At 41.2% G+C, this 14,698-nt stretch overlaps 1 protein-coding gene across 4 annotated transcripts in view; it reads right to left on the bottom strand.

Annotated features, from left to right (window-relative positions):
- Positions 1-14,452, bottom strand: part of LOC139911363 (myocyte-specific enhancer factor 2A-like) — a 62,746-nt gene extending 48,294 nt beyond the window's left edge. For 2 of the 4 annotated variants that reach the window (XM_078282786.1, XM_078282795.1), the window contains exon 1: positions 14,348-14,452. The gene's annotated coding sequence lies outside the window, so the exon portion shown is untranslated. Of the gene's footprint in view, positions 1-882; positions 928-12,291; positions 12,424-14,347 lie in introns of those variants that run through there. The other 2 variants (XM_078282790.1, XM_078282793.1) reach the window with 2 other exon arrangements.
- Between the last annotated feature and the right edge of the window lie 246 nt (positions 14,453-14,698).

Genomic DNA, 14,698 nt, shown 5'->3' with positions numbered 1-14,698 from the left:
GAGATGGACTGAAGAACAGAGGACATCTTTACAGTTTGAGATCTTTACAGTTTGAGATGGACTGAAGAACAGAGGACATCTTTACTGTTTGAGATGGACTGAAGAACAGAGGACATCTTTACTGTTTGAGGTGGACTGAAGAACAGAGAACATCTTTATAGTTTGAGATGGACTGGAGAACAGAGGATATCTTTACTGTTTGAGGTGGACTGAAGAACAGAGGACATCTTTACAGTTTGAGATGGACTGAAGAACAGAGAACATCTTTATAGTTTGAGATGGACTGTGTTCTTGAGGTTGCACCACCAATTAAGACACACAGCTGTTAATATTCCCAGCTGGCTCTGTACTATAGACTTCTATATTATATACTATAAAATTTAACACTGTTTATTTGTGCCAGCTTGTTTGGACCTGATACTTCATTCTTACAATGGATCTTGGGGCTTCCCATTTGTTCTAACAGCCTAGTTACCATCAGAAGCATCTTCAATATTTTGTGGTTGGCAAGTAAACCTCCGGGATCTTTATCAGCCTTCCATCCTCAGCATTCTTTTGTTTTGGAATCGTACTTCAGCCATTAGATATGACATCAAACGCATCACGGAGGACACAAGAGCAGAGAAGAACATACTTTCAGAAAGATCTAGAGACCAGTAGCCAGGATATCTGCACACCTTTAAAAACTTTGTTGCAGGTGCAAAGGAAATTGGATAAAGCATATCAAGTAAAAAAGGACTCCATGTACAAGGACCGCATTGCAATACACCACATTTAACAGTCGCTTGCTGAGCTTTCAGCTTCAGGCCATCATTAGAGCATCACTGATGAAAGACCCAGACTGAAATCTGGTTAAATCACTGCATCTATTTCATTACGCACCTTGTTTAGTTAGCTCCAAACTTTCTTCCTCACAGCACACCTCCATGTACACTGTCTTGAATAAGATCACCTCTCCTCTCATCTCTCCTCTCGTCTCCTGCCTTCTCATCCTGCAAGAGCGCCCATCTGTCTTGTTGTGTCCCTCCTCTTACCAGCCTGTGTTCCTGAGCCCCGCCTCCCCCTGGAGCTCCTTAGCCCCGTCCTAATCTCATCTGATCTGCGAGGAGGCAGGGAGGGAGGCCAGGTTATCCTAACCCTCCCTGGATTACTTTGATACACGGAGCCCACAGCCGTGCCCTCCCTCCCCAGCAGACCAATTCATAGGGTTGGGGTCGGTGATTCAGTCCGTCAGCAGTGGAAATTCCCTTGCTGATTTTTTTTACTGATTTAAATTACCTCTATCTTTGGCAATTTAAAATATAGCTGTGTGCTAGACACTGAAATTGGGAAGCATATGCAGGGCCAAAAATAATGCCCAAGCTGATTTAAAATGTATTTACAGCCTTCCTCAGGCTGTGGTTTGGTCCCATTTGAATGTCTTGTGTGACTGCTTCCTATTGGGAATGCATTGCCAATTCATACTTCATCAGTTTTTTTTCTTGAGTGCAAGGACTAATACTAGAATTTAAAATGTAAAATGCCCCTTCCTTGCACATTCCTTGCACATGCTTCATATGAGTACTGATGATTGGTCGACAAGAGGATGTACGCTATCGCCCGACCCGCCCTGACCCAGCCAAGTCAGTTCAGGTCAGGATATACACACTGTCACAAAGACTCCTTGGGTATTTGGGATTTAAAGGTCATGAGGATTTGTCTTTGTTTTACAATCTGGATGATTTGATGGCAAGACACAAATATTTTGAAAAGAGAAAAAAATCCTCAGCTGTTATTTCCCCTGAAAGGAAGAAAATAGAGAGTGCATTCTCCCTGTCGTCTGTGTTCCTGGGTGGTAGTTTCACTATAAATGCTATACTAGATAGTCCTTGAGGAGCAGTAGTGAAATAACAGTACTTTCCTAGCACTTCTCTAACATACATGGTCATTATAGAAACACAGAAATGGTTTGTTCTATCTATTGTCTGGGTGCTGTGACCTCTGACCCTTGACCTCCTTGGTATTGGTTGCTTGTAATTGTGATGGTTTAGGTACTGAAGCTTATTCTACTGTTGACCTCATTGCAAATCGCTCTGGATAACAGCAGAAAATAAAATGAAATGCTGAAAATGTATAATGTAAATGTTGAAGTCTATGATTATTTTGTATTTGGAAAAATGATGGTTTATAGACAGTGTTTTGTCTATGCATGGCATGAAATCTATGCCTAAGGCTGCATACCCTGTACAGCAACACTTGAGCCCGTTCTACATCTGTTGTACATGTGCTTCCCAGACTGTTGCCCTAATCGATGCAGATGTAATATATTACTATGGCAGAAACTCTATCTAGCTGAAAATCAATGCGTCCCATAGCTAACCCTATAAGCTACACACTACAGCCAGCAGTGTCCAACACTCTCACAACTTTCATTCCAAAATGAGATATTCATCACACCTAGTCTTATAAAATGATTGATAACACAAAATAAAAACAATTTATGGTACTTTTTTTTAAAGGACAGTAGGTAAATCAAGTCCGTTTTGAAATACTGAATGATGAATTTCTTGCCTGGTGTCCAGCCCCCGATGAATCACAGTCTTTAGCACTTTGAATTTGCATGGCAATTCATAGGGGTCTAGATGCAAGCCTATCCACCGTCAGTTATTTCGGACAGATACTGTCCGACAAACCTGATTGGATGGTCGATGTAGGCGGGACAAACCTACTTATGACGAGCGTTACAGAGCGACAACAACTACCAAATTCACAGCGCCGGCAAAGGAATTGGTGATAGCAAGCTAGATTTAGCGATTTTGGCATTTTGTGTGTGTGTGTGTTCAGTACCTTAAGTCTTTAGTTGACAATAGTTGTAAAGATTGGATATTCTAGAATTAACAGATATTGAACAATTAACTTTAGGTGAGGATTTTTCTCCCCTAATTGGATATATTGCATTTTGGAAATGAACTCTCTCTGTGTTGTGTTATTTCAGTCCAAAGCCCCCAACATTTACTCAACATCTATGAAACAACTCTAGAGTGTTCTAATCTATACTCCCTCTGGCCTTCTCAGAGCTTCTCTTTAACTTCCAAACACATCCCTTCCTCCTGGCCCCCTGAGTGAACTTACAGCCAACTCCTCTTTATCTCGCCCATGAAATCCAATTCCTGCGGATCATTAGAAGTGTGACTGTGCTTTGTGAGAGCGTGAAACACACTTTTCTAAGGTTGGATTGTGCAGGATTTCATTTCCATTATGCTCCTGTGCAGGACTTTATATGTGTTATGCCTATACGATTATAGAAGAGTGTCGCTTGCTGTTGTTTATTCAAACGGACACCATTCTCCTCTCGTCAACATAGAAACAGCACTGTACTTTGCAAATAAATGCATGAACAGAAAATAGTCTTTTTTTTTAGATATCTACCACTTGAAAAAAACTCTTACAAAATGATGGCTGGCATGAGCATAAAGCACATCATGGGTTGCTAATGGAGTTAGGAGTCATCTTATGATCTTATTAATCTTATGATTTTCAGGAAAGAATGATCTGCGTTTTTGATGTATTGACTAATGAATTTCAGGTGGCATTTTTTGGGATATATAGCATCTTGGAACAAAACCTTTCATATTTTAGTATATTTATGATTAGCATATTTCTATTGACAATAGCAACATTCTTATAACATTCGTTGTTTTTTTGCTTTACCGTCTTTGCTTGCTGTCTATATTGTTTTAATATCTGTATAAAGTGTATTGTGTGTGTATTGTGACAAGTGTGTAAAATGCACTTAAAATGAATTTGGTTGGAATTTGAGTAGGATTCCATTACAGTTCCTGTACCTTTTTGTCATGTGAACTGACTGCTGATCCTGAAATTGTTCTGTCATCTTATCAGTTTGGTGACAGGGTGGTCTAACAGCTAGAAAGACTATTCTGTAACTGAGAGGTAACAGGTTCAATCCTCCTAACAGCCAATGGGCCGGATCTACTAACATGCCGCAATTCCAGACACAGCGCAAAAGCAATTGCAAGTGCAGTTGGTACCGTCAGTGCAAGGTATTTACTAAAGTAAAACGCGCAAATGATCAGATAATTAATTAGAATTGCCAAATATAAGGGCCAAACAATGCGCACAATAGCCTGTTTGCTGCAACTTAATGAAGGGCAAAAGAAGAGCAAATTTCTCTCCAGTGGAGATGGAAGTGTTGGTGGCAGAGAAAACCCCAAAGAGCTCTCTGCTGCAAAGAAGAGATATATTACCAGAACATAAAAAGACACAAAAAGACACTCTGGAATGACATAACAAAGTGAATGTAGTTGGGCACCAGAAGTGTGATTAAACGCAGGTAAAAAAAAATACACTGGTATGACATGAGGAGGTGAACCAAAACGCTTGCCACAAAAAAAACGTGTTCCCTCTGAAGAACAGCCATTAACTCTTTTGGAAGAGCAACAGCAGCAGACCCTGACTGAGACGCAGGTGCCAGGTGTGGGAGGGATGGAGGCCTGGTGGAGGTATGGTTAAATATAGCTGGAGAAGCCCTAACCTTAACTCTAACCCTCTCCACTGTCATGACAATTATTATGCTGCTATGTCTGAGCTGCATTGTTTTCATCAAGTCAATGTCGCTGAGACATTGGTTCATAATAAGCCAGCAAATTCAGCATGTTGTCAGCAAAATGAGAGAAGAGCCTGTGACTTTTCTTTTTTGTAATAGCGCAATTGAGTGTGCTTTCTGCTGAGGCTCAAATGGTGCATTTTTAAGTCAACATACTTGTTTAAAGTTTAGTGTTGCAATCTAATGACCGCATGTTTGTAGATGACTGTGTAACTTTGATCTTGGAGCTGGTTCCAGAGACATCCTGTGCACAAAGTGATAAGACATGCTTTTCCTAGGTCTTGAATAGATGATAAAGGCCACCGGCTCTGATGTCAATTTCCATAAATCCCTCCCTTTATTTTGGAACACCCACAAATGCATAGGAAATTGGGCCAGAGCGCAAAAACGGTGCACCCAGATCAACCCATGATTTCTAGCGCAAATACCCTGTTCACTGTCTTAGTAGGTCAGATAACAAGGTTTTTGCACCCGCAATTCGGTTTGCACTGGCGCAAACCTTTAGTAGATCCAGGCCAATGTGTCCAACAACAGCCATGTGTGCTGTTTAAATGCCCTGGAGCAACTGAACACTGAACTCCAACTTACTCACTCAAAGATAAGAGTGTCAATTAAGTGGGACCAGCTAATAAAGGAAGGAGAGCTCCAGTAGAAATGCACAGTCACCAACAGTAGACTGTGGTTGTACTGGGCAGCTCCCAGGGAATGTGAAGTGGATGACCTGGGAGCTGTATGAATGTGAAGCAGGGTGCTGCTGAGTAGAGCAAAACCTTCCCTGAATCAGTGAAGGTTAAACCAACTGTCTTCCATTCAGTGACCTAAGAACACATCACAGCTTATACCATCCATTCCAAAACATTACATATGCATTGTGGGAAAAACCGTCCCACTTGATATTAATCAATTAATGCTTTAGAACCACAGCAGGCTCGATCCTCAAAAACAAGCAAATCCATAATGTTCTTTACATTCATGTCAGCAGTCATTTTGTAAGAGTGGATGTCTTTTTTTTTTTATATAGTGGTGAACCCATTTTAAACATTTCATATCCACAGTCAGTACATTTAACTTCAGGATAAAATCACCACCTGATCATGTAATACAACAGTATTACAAATAGGGAGTACACACACACACACACACACACACACACACACACACACACATCTACATTTTAGTCATTCAGCTGAGCATAAAACTCTTATCCTATCCAGAGCGACTTACTCTGAAGTCAACAGTAGAATAAGCTTCAACTCCTAAATCACCAACATTACAAACTGCCAATAGCAAGGAGGTCAAAGGTCAGAGGTCACAGCACCCTGACAACAGATGGAACATATATTCCAGAAGCACCAGGAGAGATTTCCCTCCTGCTGCCCACGATTTAGCTTTGATTTGATTTAACTTTTTGTAGAAATCATACTGAACACAGACGCTGGGGAGACTGCAGTTTTTCTCCCTAATAATCAACTTATGCAAAACAAACATTTCACAAAGTTCAGATTAATGTGTAATTCATCTATGTCCGTCCCTAATTAGCCTCGTCTTCCTCATGGAGGCAGAACACCTAAAAAGAAATGTCTTAAGATGATGTGTGTCTGTGGTTTATTGTCAAATTGTTATGGTTTTGCGACTTGGGTTAGGCAATTTGACATCTCACCAGCAGTGAACCAAAGTTTTATTCTTTTTATTCCCCTAAATGACCACAGATCTAGCTGTAAGAACATGATGTGCAAAATAGACAATGAAAGGTTAATGAGGTTTAGTAAGAATTTATTTTCCCTGAAGTGAAATTCCATGGCAACCCCATTTCATTTTTTCTACACATTTCTGACGGTATGGAGCTGGGCTCAGCCTATATAGGCACATGAATTATCTTCACTCATTATTTCCGGCCACGCCTCATTGGAGGACAGAGGCAGAGGCTTGTAAAATGAGAGGGAAATACAGAGAGAGAGAGAGAGAAAGAGGGTAGAAGAGTGACAGACAGAGAAAGAGAGAGTGGTAGTAGCAGTAATAGTAGTAGTAGTAGTGATAGTAGTAGCAGTCAGTGTGGGACTAAAGCTGACATAATGTAATGTAATGTAATCGGGATAAACCAAAACCTACTGTGATTGACAGCATAACATTAAACCAAAGGGAATTCAAGTCCTTGGTTAACTAAAAATGTTGCACAGACTGGATCCTCTAGATCAGTGGTTCTCAACGTGGGGTCCGGGGAGCACCAGGGGTCCTTGAAGGAGTTCCAGTGGGTCCCCAGCAAATTGATGAATTGTTAAATTTCACCATTATTTAATTTACAAGAAGTTAACACAATTAGAGAATGTAGAAGAATGACTGTTTTGATCATAGTTTCTCTGTTATCTCTCTACCTACAATACAGATAGTCATGGAATTCTGGACAAAGTCATATCTGACAATAAAAATATTCTCAGATTTGGGTCCAAGAGAAAAAATCTCATTAAATGGGGGTCCGTGGCCCTAATGTGAACTAAATTAGGGGTCCTTCATATGAAAAAGGTTGAGAATCACTGCTCTAGATTATATAGATAATGAATGATCAACTTAAAGCCATCTTTTTCTTTTACTAACATTCAAAATACACTAGCGTTTATCAAATAAAACCAGTAAAAATAGCAAAATTTATACTTTTAACACCAATTAACAGCCTCTGTTAACGTTTCCTCATGCTAAGAATAAACAAAGTCAAGACTGGGGAAGCGTGATGGTGCTGGCTCTTAAACAGCACCAGGCTGTTTGCAGTACAAAGCAGAGTAATTGGCAAGCCTTTCATCCCTCCTCCTCCTCATTAATGACAGCGCGTTCATCTCTAATGATGGCTACCCCACTGTGACCTCTGCTCCAGTCGCTCCAACAGTGAATCAATGAGGCTTCAGGCTGACGCTGCCCAGCATGCACTATTAGCTAGCTCCACTATGTTCTGCTACCACTAGGAGCAGAGAAATGACAGACAAAACAGAAATCAGCCACAGTGAGGTTTATTTCCATTTGCTGGAAGATGAAAAGAGGTTTTTTTTGTTGTGTTTGGGGGGGTTGGCGACATGGATTACACTCTTTGTATCTTTCCCTTCCTTGCTCAGCTACTTGCTTTCTTCTCCTCCCTTATCTCCTCGCTCTTCGCTCCTTCCCTATTGGCTCAATCTCCTCATTCTTCCTCCAGCTGCTGTATTTGCATCACATCCATCAGCGGCGAGAGAGAAGGTTTCCCGCTCGAGGCATAACAAGGCACACCGATAGAAGAGGTTTTTTTTTGTCCCTCCGGCAAGCCCGGACATTCTTTGAAGTTCTTCTAAATGGAGTTCTTATAAAAGTTCTTATGAGAACTTTTACATGGTAAACAGGCCCGCCGAGTGGTGGATCTGCTCCCCGAGGGAGGCGGAGTGAGATCAGGCTTGTTTACTGGCTGCAGCGTTTAACACCTCCCTGTTTACAGGAGCGCTCGGTGCTTCAACCCTTCCCACATCCCCACTTTTGAATGCGTTTTCTTTGATGTAAGGAAAGCGAATGACAATTTATGTAAAAACATAAAGGAGCCGCGGCTACTTGAAAGAACCAACGTTCAAATTTGCATTTTCTTATGCAAATCACACTCTGACACAATGCCACACAAACTTGGAGTTCGTAGGCACTTCACAACCACCAAAAACAACAGCAGCAACTACGTCTCTACTTGTAAATCTGCCAAATAACAAAGACTATCTTTCCACTTTCCACTTCATCCACCTCAATGGGTTATGTAGGCAGAAACATGGGTTTAGTAGCAAGACGGGAACAAGGAAAGCAAGCGCTGTAGTCGTCAGCTGCGAGCCAGGCACGGCAGGGGCATCGACTGTGATTAATTCATCACCCAGAGTCAGACGGGCCGGCCTCACGGTATCATGCTGCCCGAGTATTGACGCTGGCCTTTGCTGCCTCGCAGGTCACTGAGCTAATGAGGTTTTCCCCGAAATGTAATAATTAAACTCATCTCCCTGCACCAGCGGCCCGGGCCGTTTAGCGCCAGGCTGAAGGCCGGGCAGATTACATGGCTTAAACTGTCATCTGCCATAACCCCCACCACACCCACCCCCACCAGTCAGTCAACAAACCAAGACGCTGTGTTACTGTGTTTAGCATGAGCCGTAATCAGCAAGAGATGGTCGCTTGGTAAAGGACTGGTTTCTCTTGTGTGTGTTAATGTGAATTAAAAATAAAGCCTTTACATGCAGCAAAGTGATGCCTACTCCCAAAGCTCTGCTGCAGGTGTGAACATGCAGTATGGTGAATTTTGACACCAAATGAGGATTTTCACTCAGTAAAATGTAAATGTGTATTTATGTGAATAGTCAGTGTCTATTGACTGCATGCTTTATTGGTGGAATCTGTAAATGAGTAAATCTGTAAGCTACAGACATCTGTAAGTTTGTAATTTTTATATATTATTTACAATGCATTGAGCCTAGAGTGTGCAACCACTTTTTCCTACTGGTGCTAAAGTTGTATGGACAAAGAACAGTTATTGCTTGACATGTCTGTTGCTTCTATTTACATTTCTGCCACTGCTGAAATATCCTGCACAAGCCATAATGCTTCATGTCATGTTCATGGAGGCTTAAGCTATCACCACTGTAGTTTAGGTCAAGGGAAATATTCATGACACTGTTGTAATAGCATCTGACAATGTAAGAACAGTTAATGATATCTTTATGAAAAGTCCCAAATTCTACCACTGTACTTCACGTCACGGAAGACCACATATGACAGTTTAATGTAATCTTAACACATACAACCAAATAGTTTGTGTTTGATAATAAGGCCTGTTATGACATGTCTTTATAACAGGTTATGTCACCTTGGTTAATGTCAAGTTGTCATGACAAAGGGTTACCAGTTAATTTCAGCTTTGTTTTTCCTTTCCAGACGTTGCTTGTTTAATTACTGGAAGAAGCCTAGAGGCTGCCAATAGACAAAAAAAAAAAGCATGTACCACAAAGATTAAAATTTGTGAATTAGAAATATATTTTTTTACATTCTATAAATCATCGTGCGACGCATCCTGACCTCCAGGATGACAACTGAGGAGCCTAACATCGTCTCAACCAATCCCTCTAGCCATCTGCCCATATAGCTTTGGGGCTGCGTTCACCGACACCCCGTTCGTCCAGTGTGCCGCACCGTTCCTCACATTCTCACAGCCGTCGTACTACAGCTAGTAAAAACCTGACAGCAGTCTGCTCATTTAATTACTGGACCGCTGTGATGTCATTTCATTATTGTGTTGCTTTTATGACAGTGGCAGTGGGATAAGATTTTCCTGTCTCAACACAGAGACACTGATGTCATGCCTGCAACACAGATTGAAACACAAGCTGCCCTGTAAAAAAAAAAAATAATAACTCTCCTTTCACAGTCTCTGTTCTTTTGATGAAAACACAAATTGGTCTCTAGCAATGCCTTTAATACCGACACACTGCCTCTTTTTTGCTTTCTGCCACCGTCGAGTTTCCCTGCTAAGCCATCGGCCTCGACACCGAGGATAAGTGAAGTTACATTGTCCTGAGTGTCTGGTTTTGAGACTGTAATCGTGCGGCATGCGTGAGGTTTATAGTGGGCGACAGAGACCGCAGCTCTGCCGGGCCATGAGAATTAAAAGGATTTATTTCCAATGACAGACATTCCCAAACTTTTTTTTTTTTTTACGCCAGGGACCTTCATCACACATCTGCCCTGCTGGAGTAAGACACAGGCTGGTGAAAGGAAAAGAGAATTTCTCGACAGAGGTCAATAGACCCCTAACCCTATCTTCCACTATAGGTGGGACGATAAAGTGGAGAGAGTGAAACTTGTGGTCAGAATGTCATTCTTAGGGAATTCCCGCACTGTGCCAACTTCTATTAGTGAAATTAAACTGGGGGCCCCCTGGAACCCTCTAAAGGACCCCCGGGGGTAGCCCTGGTCCACAGGCAAGTAAGATGTTTGTTGACAGGAATGCTGACAGCTAAGGATGTGGACTAATTAGATGTACTGTATATTATCAACAGAATCAGACAGTAAAGCAAACACACACACACACACACACACACACACACACACACACACACACTACACATACATATACACTTGCAGTAAGTCATGTAGGTTCTCCTCTCTTCTGTGCAGATGAGTGTGCAGAGCCACATAATCCATCAGTGGGAAGTATCTGTAGCCTCAACCCAATCTTTTGATCTGCTAAATTATAATGAATTCTTTCCCATTTTTGTTTGTTCCTGCACTCATTGAAATTCGATGCTTTCAGCAAAGTAAGATCTTCCTTTTTAATGTTGTGAAACGATCTGAGGCCTCCGTCCTGACGATCCTCCAGGCGATCTCACCCCCCCCAATCCCCACCATCTCTCTCTCTGAGATGACTGGGTAAACAGATGAGATTTGCAATGGAATCACAGCACATTATGGATTCCTTTTCATGTCGGTAAATGCACAGGATAAGTAGAGTTCAGTGGTAGCCATTGCAGAAGTCCTCCCTCATGCATTTGCCCTGTATCCATCCTGCATTACTGCTGTATACAGAGGCAGCCATTGTAGAGTAGCTCCTCCTGTGTAGCACATACAAACCAGGAGGTCAGGAAGGGGGCGTGTGATAGTGAATACACTATCAACTGAAATAAAATGAATCCAAGATATTAAGGTTTTTACGTAATAAGGATGTTAAAGGCTGGCTGAAGCAAAATCAGAGCTGTAGGCTAAGTTTAATCATCTCATCAATAATGACTTGATTATTTTATTGTTATTTGTTTTGGGGGTTTTTTTCTTAATTTTTCCTTCTTTAAGTAATTCCGTATAATTGTATGTAAAAAGATGCAAGGAAGCACGCACATCCAAACTAAACCTAGGTGCTGGACAGAAGGACAGTCAATTATTGTAAGATAGAGTCCGCACACTAGAGATTGCTCCAAATTACCACCACATGTAACGTTTCGAGCAAAGCTCTTCTTCAGACATGAATGCTTACAGAGACACACCCTACAAATACCCTTTTAGGGGGGTCAGCTGACACGTCACCGGATTCTAGGTGAAAAAGACTTCAAGTGAAAAGTGAAGTACCCAAGTAATGAAAAATAGTACATACAAAGAGAAACAATACTAAGAAGGAACAATACATTTCAAAAAATCAATAAGAGAAACAATACTACAGTAAGAAAAAGCAATAAAATTCTAATCCAAAAATAAATTTCTAATCCAAAAATAGTACAAATTAGTATCCTATACTGTACAATCCACATCACTAGAATACAACATGACTGGTTACTGGTTAAACGTTACATGTGGTGGTAATTAAACACCTTTGGAGCAATCTCTAGTGTACGGACTCTATCTTACTATAATTGTATGTAACCTCGATATTTTCTTCTTTTTTACTTTTTTTTCTTTTAAGAAAAGCCTAACTAGGGACAGGAGTTGGAAACTAGCAATAGCTATAATCTCTGTATGCAGAACATCAGTTGCATTAACCACTTGAAGTGGCACCATGTTAATTTGCATTGTCCCCATCAGATAAACTATATAAATAAACACAAATGATTATGGTATTATGGATCTTTTTATAAGATTACTGAGTTAAACATAGTGTAGTGTAAACATACTATTGAACCAGTGGTGTGTGGATGTTGCTGGTGTAACCTGGTCCTAACCTCAGCATGGAGTGAGAGAGTCTTCATGTACAGCCAGCATTACAGTAATAAAGCTTTGGCAGCGTTAAGAACTGTGTCAGGACTCTGAACAGACCCAAATCTCTCTCTGGTCTGGACCCCGTCTCTGCAAATCAACATTGAGTTTAATTACAGTAAGCCGAGCCACACTGCCATTGACCCAACACACAGTTTAAGTTGGCACGGCCAAGGGAAACCTATTTACTGGGAGCAACAAAGGCAGTTTTATATGACTGCAGGAAAGTAGATTGAAGGGCTAATATTTGGAAATCGTTTTATTTGATTTTTGTATTTATTGAGTGTAATTTCTGAGCCCCTCTGCGGCGTATTTAGCATCACATGTGCGGCTGTGTGGCCTGGCGGTCAGATGGCAGCCAGCCAGAGGTGTGGCTGGTTTGGAAGGATCAGCTCAGGCTTGATTACTGGGGCGACCCCGCAGGAATAGTTTTCAATTCCACTAGATTAGGAGCTCTTCCAAAAACCACAGCCGGAGAGAGGAGAGGAGAGGAGAGGAGAAGAGAAGAGAAGAGAAGAGAAGAAAAGAGAAGAGAAGAGAAGAGAAGAGAAGAGAGGAGAGGAGAGGAGAGGAGAGGAGAGGAGAGGAGGAGAGAAGAGGAGAGGAGAGGAGAGAAGAGAAGAGAAGAGAAGAGAAGAGAAGAGAAGAGAAGAGAAGAGAAGAGAAGAGAGGATAAAAGGAGAGGAGAGGAGAGGAGAGGAGAGGAAAGGGTTGTCAGTATTACATTGAACTCCTGTGACATATTAGTTGTACTACTACTAGGCCTACTACTACTACTGCTACTACTACTGCTAGGCTACTACTAGTGCTCCTGCTACTGCTACTGCTACTACTGCTACTAATAATAATAATGAATTAAAAATAACCTTAGTACCCAATAAGTGGGCCAACACACCAAGAGCTATGGGTTGGACTATACTGCCCGGAGAAGTGTGTGTTGCACTCAAGCAGAAAGCAAGTGAGAAAGAGACGATGCCCCAGCCATATCAAAGGCAGAAGAAGCCTTCAACAGCATTATTATAGTGACTCTCCTGAAACCTTGTAATGGAAAAATCTCCATACATGAAGGGATTCGTTGAAAAAATAATACATACCCATTTTTGGGAAAAATGTTACCTGTTTTTATTGTTAAATATTCACAGATGATTACAGCCTGAAATAGCAGGCTACTATTTTGTTAGCCAAGTTAACATCTAATATTCAGCGGTGAGTTTTACTTTCATCTTGGCAGTCGTTTTTGTCAAAGCAGGTGTCATATTTTTCAACTGCCGGCGATCTCATTTTGGAACGAAGCTCCTCATATTTTAGCTTTAACTCAGTGGGTAAGGCCGAGGTCGTTGGTAGGTTTCGGCGGGTTTAGTGAGATGGCTGTGATAGAGCCGGGGACAAAGTGCATTCTTTGGCTCAGGTCTGGAGACATATTGGACTGCTTTGGTATAATCAAGGCTTAGTTTGAACATAGGACAGAGAGCAAAGCAAAACGTGTGATTCAGCCAACAGTGTCTGCTTTACATGCAGCAGGAAAACATTTTCCAGTGATGAGATAGGCCTTTGTTTATTTGCAAATCATGCTCAACTCTCACTCAGAACCATTACTAAAGCACTCACTACTAGAAGGTATTACTCAACACAATAAGCATATGTAATCAACATTTCAGTCCTACTGCAACATAAAAATGGACATAAAAGCCAATTTTTATATATTTCCCCTGACCCCTGAATACTATCTGCAAGTAATTTAGTGCCGTATAATGCAATTCAGAACTTTTTCGTAAATATTATTCTGTGTCCTGCTGGGCTGATGGGAGCCAGGTCTAGGTAATTTCAATCAACTCAGTGGTTTTATGACATCGAACCCAAATGAATAGTTGTGATTATTAGTAATAGTCATCAGGGTTTAGGGTTAGGGTTAGGGTTGGATATGATCTCGAAGTTGGGTTGAAGTTTAAAGAAAGATTGTTGCAAGAATTTAAAAAAATAATAATAATTCAGTGATTCAGCCTTAGAGCTATCAGATATTACCTGGAAATGTTTAGTATCTTCCTGACAGGAACAGAGGAACTCTTCAACCTCCAACCTGGAGGACAGATCCAGATCCAGAACGGAATGTAGCGACACCACCTCTAGCTCCTCGTTTGGTTACAGATTCTGAAAGAAAAAGAAAAGAGTCTTAGTGTCTTGATTTCTCAGCCTTGTTATGATCAGGGTGGGAAACTACCTCCAGCCTAATTATAATATTTTCACATTTTCGCTGTGGTTTGTAACAAAGCACAACATCTGCAATTTAGTGGATACTTTCGCCCAAACCAGTCCAATGTCTTCCAATCCAGTGCCATGCATGCATTATCATTTAGTGTGGGTGGTCCCAGTGGG

The sequence above is a fragment of the Centroberyx gerrardi genome, chromosome 1, assembly GCF_048128805.1.
Source record: "Centroberyx gerrardi isolate f3 chromosome 1, fCenGer3.hap1.cur.20231027, whole genome shotgun sequence".
In the NCBI taxonomy this organism is placed as follows: domain Eukaryota; kingdom Metazoa; phylum Chordata; class Actinopteri; order Beryciformes; family Berycidae; genus Centroberyx; species Centroberyx gerrardi.
The sequence above is the reverse complement of the archived record's forward strand: the minus strand, read 5'-3'. Positions and strand labels throughout refer to the sequence as shown.